At 37.5% G+C, this 4,942-nt stretch overlaps 1 pseudogene; it reads right to left on the bottom strand.

The window, feature by feature from the left end:
• Positions 1-1,039: 1,039 nt before the first annotated feature.
• On the bottom strand, positions 1,040-4,258 carry LOC109856358 (annotated as a pseudogene).
• Between the last annotated feature and the right edge of the window lie 684 nt (positions 4,259-4,942).

A 4,942-nucleotide genomic window follows, 5' to 3' on the forward strand; every position in this document is an offset into this window, starting at 1 on the left:
AGCGAAACCACTTCAACAATAGTCGAAAGCGAACAATGCAATAACGCTTATCTGCTATTTGTTTCCCCGAGTCTATTCTAAATTTTCAACGCACGTCGACATTTTTGCACTTGTCGACTTTCCACACGTTTTATCGGAGAATCTACCTGTTATTATCCACGGCATTGTTTTGCAACGGTTTTTATCCGGAGCAACTGTTGCTCCAATTGTGTTTTTTACGAAACACCCCCAGCGACAGTTTTGAAATAAATATATTATAATATCTAAGAAAAATTAATAAATTATTAACGTAGATAAAAGAAGGCAATGGGAACCAATTACTGGTTGGAATGTAATTAACAACAACGTATATAAGTATGTTCCAAACGTTTCGACTATATTTTTTTAGTCATCTTCAGTGGGAACTTATTAAGGAAACAGTCCGTAAAATGACGACATAATAAATATGTTAAACCGTCGTCGATACTAAATTTCATTATTAAATTATTTTTTTCTCTAGTAAAATTATAATAATTTATTTTCTGCAATATCTTTACCGTTATAAAGTAATATTCTCAATAAATAATATTAGAAATACAGGTCTCTATCGAGCAACAAAAAAAGATCTTTTGGTTTATTAAAATAAAATATGATATAAAATTTACATAAATGTAGACGTTTCGGCCCTTACTTGAGCCCTCTTCAGTATAAAAAAACACAAATTAAAATAACGCCATTTCGCAAAGAGGATAAGAAAATGATGCAAAAAATATAAATCTTACATATGACAGTACATTTTGATGTAATAATGGACTTCAAGTCAGAAGTCGAAGATCATATACTGAGTAATATTCTCTCCGAGGGAATAATTCTCGTCATGTAAAATACATATTCCTTATTCTTCAAAAACCTTATATACATATAATTGCGCGTTATAAATCACGCGTATGTTATTGCGTTATTACTGTAAAATATTTTCTCCGTAATGTGCGGAGAGACGAAATATTCTCGCGGCACAAGATAAGACGTAAAAAAAATTGACACGAGAGAAATTTGCATTTCAATTGGAAGTCACCGAGATCTTGGAGCGAATTGACGGGGTACACATTTTTCAGGCTCTCGACATCATCTTCCAATCCCCATAGGGTCCGTAAACCTCGGACCCTGTACTCCCACGTCCTCGTGATCGAGTTCGAGCGTATCTTGTTCGTAGATTACGTCATGACTCCGCGATCTCGCCACGATGGATGGGATCCACGGTTGCGGCACACGCCTTTACCCAGAGCCAGAAAGACTGCAGCGGTTGTCAGCAAGACGACGCGGACGCGACGCCGAACACCAAGAGCCAGCGATCTGAAACCACCACTTTCGCGATAAAAATTGTTTGTGTTCAAAATGAAAGAAGATTACAAACACAACTAATGTTTAGTGTATGTGACGCAATACTTATGTTACATTTGCGCCGGACGAACGGTATGTCCACGCCCGGCGTGCTAATGATCTGGACTTACGGAGCCGTGAAGAGCCTGGGTGACGAAGTGGTTGGCGCTTAGCAATCCGGCGGCACCCAGTGTGGAACAAAGAGCACACGCAGCATGCCGGCGATTCCGCAGGTGCGAGATCCGCTATAGCCGCTATAGTGCACCGGCTGGTGCAGTAGCACGGAAACAAGAAGGACCGCTATTCCCAGCCAGGCAGCACCCAGAGCTTGACAGCCGGCGTATCCGGCGACGAAGAGCAGAGCCGCGGGGATAAAGTGTGCCACAATTTGTGTATATTTCACAAGTTCAGTATTACCGAAAATATCAAAATCAAAAAAAAAAAAAAACTAAAATATATTTTGAAAAAATATTTTTTGATATAAAACAAAAAAATTTGTTCAACTCGATACGTTCAAGACACTTTTCATGTTCAATTATAATTAATTAAATACATAAAATGACTTGACTAAGAAATTAAATGACAAGAATTCTCACGTAACGTATACCTGTGTAGACGACCAACTTTCTCGCTGTGGTCGTGGAAACTATTTTAGATTCGCGAACGTGATCAACCAGAAGACCGCAGATCAGCGCAGCCATGAAGTGACCGATGTGAGGTAACGTGGTCGACATCGAGTCCTAAATTAAATCCGGACTGATGATTTTTATTTCTGACGCATGACACGAATGTAAATTAGTTTAGCCGGAGATTCCAGGTTCGACTCCTGGCNGAGGAGTTTTTTTCGCAATATTTTAAATTAACAACAAGATATGTATAAGGCCATACGAGCCATTCTCAAGATGTTTTTGAGTAGAAACTTGTACGTGTATATATATACACACACATGTAACGAATTCAACTTGTAAATTTTAACAAGTGAGTGTTTTTTGAGTTGAAAACTCAATTCTTAAAATCATATGGGATGCCAGATTTGCATCTCACATATGACAGACCCCGGATACCCCCCTAACTAATTTTAAAATNTTGCGAAAAAAATTTTAAAATTTTTCGCAAAATTTATTTTTTCGATATATATGGCCTTATACATATCTTGTTGGCAATTTCACGAGCTTTAAGTCATAATTATTTTAAATTAATTTGGGAGGATATTCGAGGTTCTTCATTTACGAGATGCAAATTGAGCATTCTATATGATTATTAGAATTGTAATTACAATTCAAAAAACTCACGTGAAAAACGTGAATTCGATTATATATGTGTACACACGCACATATATATATAGACATATGTCCCGCATAACATTCAGCGAACGGCTCTCAACGACTTATCATTCATTTATTAGTTAAAGACTTCACAGAGCCCGAGATGAATCTCAGTTTTAATTGTTAAATTAGTTTAACCAACTAAAGCGTTAGCTGTAGAGAATCCATAGATGAGTACTTCAGGTACTTGGTCATGTCAAGAGCGAGCGTCGCACCGCCCCATTGATTTCCCATAGTCGCCACTGCGGACGCCCAGACAGGGACAGATCTCAAAAGCTTACCCCGTGGTATCACAGCTGTCTTTGATTGTCAAAAATACTTTATATTTAATATAAAAAAATTCTTGTAAATATATAAAAATTACTTGTACATGATAGTATCACAATAGTCACATAGAATTTAGTTGTATATAACAAGATCGTTGCAAGTACAATTAAAACGTTGTTGAAATAACAATAGGTCTTTCGACTATTTATAGTTTTTGTCGGATAGTCAATTAGCACCGGAGACGATAGGCTCCCGACAGCGCGACAGTCCTCATTAAATGGCTTGGAATCATTGCTTACGGTTGTGTCGTGTTGATAGGAGTTCGGAGTGTCCTTGACAAATCGACCGAAGGCGAAGTACCAGCATAGTGCCAGAAGAACGAAACCGTAGCACGAAGAATCTCGACCGAACGCTCGCACCACCGCGGTGCCCAGCCATCCGGTGAGACAGTAACCCTACGCTGACAGCTTAAATTGGAAATTAGAACTAGCTGATTAACTTGAAGTGTGAAATGCGTCTTCTCAATGAAATGCCTCGAAAAATTATCGTACAAGTCGAACTGTAACATCTCAAATAAATTTTTCATTTGAAATAAAGCACATTGTTTTCTCTCTTCTGTTCGTCTTATTCTTTATTGTTTACACGTTTTCGTTTACGATCTATTTGCGTAACAACTGAAATACCAGCTTCTGTGGTTGCTCTTAAACCAGGTCATCGCGAGCATGTGAGCACAGCAGGCATAGTCGCACCCTACAAAAGAAGATGTCGCAATAATTCTTGTTTCACATGGCATGGTTTGCGGTGCTATGCAAAATCGAGACCACGTCTAAGACGTAATGACAAATAACTGTCTGTGTGATGTTGACTTACGGTGCATAATCCTTGAAGCAATCGAAGCGCGACGTGCGACGGTCCGCGCCAGGCCGCAGGCACTAACAGAGACGCTAAACAGGCGCTAAGGAACCGCCCGTGAGAACACCATGGAGAGTGTCCGGATCGGTCCCACACACAGGCAACCTCCCAATATCGGCCCAGCAACCTGTTCCCATAAGAACGCCTTGCGCATAATCGACTCTGCTCGCTCCTCCTGCAGTAGCTATTGTTCAAAACGTATATCGATAAATATCGCTGACATTTCACGATGATAAAATGTATTTTCTCTGTTATTTCTTAGTGTCAAAATAAAAATTAAATTAAATTCGTGAACTTTGATATATCTGACACTTATACTTCAGGCTATTTGTTGACAAGAAACTGATATTCAAATTAATAACAAGAATATATAAGGCCTTACGAGCCATCCGCATGATGTTTGAGCGGAAACTGTACGTGTATATATATACATACACATGTAACGAATTCAACTTGTAAATTTTTACAAGTGAGAGTTTTTTGAGTTGAAAACTCAATTCTTAAAATCATACGGGATGCTAGATTTGCATCTCACATATGACAGACCCCCCTAACTAATTTTAAAATATTGCGAATTTATGTAAGAATTGAGTTTTCAATTCAAAAAACACTTACTTGTAAAAATTTACAAGTTGAATTCGTTACATGTGTGTGTATATATATATATATATATATATACACGCACAGTTTCTGCTCAAACATCCTGCGAATGGCTCGAATAAGGCCTTATATATTTCTTGTTATTAATTTCAACGAGCCTTAAGTCATAATTGTTCATAATAATATTATTTTATTTAAGTTTAAATATTGTTGAAATTTGGAATTTAGAGATATATTTTCTACTCTTAGTTGTTTCCAAAATAGATCTTAGTAATTAGGTTCAGTGGTCTCGTGGTCTGAATGCAGAATTTATGAACATGGAGATCCTGATGCGAGTTCGAATCCACCTTACCACTTTAGAATTTTTATTTTTATATCTATTTGTTATAATCTTTTTCTTCTTACTTATGCGCTGTTTACCCTATTCTTTTATTTCTGATAAAATGCATTTTTAGTTTGCTTTAATTTTTTAAACAGCC

Source organism: Pseudomyrmex gracilis, unplaced genomic scaffold, assembly GCF_002006095.1.
Source record: "Pseudomyrmex gracilis isolate BER0280 unplaced genomic scaffold, ASM200609v1 scaffold_115, whole genome shotgun sequence".
NCBI classification, from domain to species: domain Eukaryota; kingdom Metazoa; phylum Arthropoda; class Insecta; order Hymenoptera; family Formicidae; genus Pseudomyrmex; species Pseudomyrmex gracilis.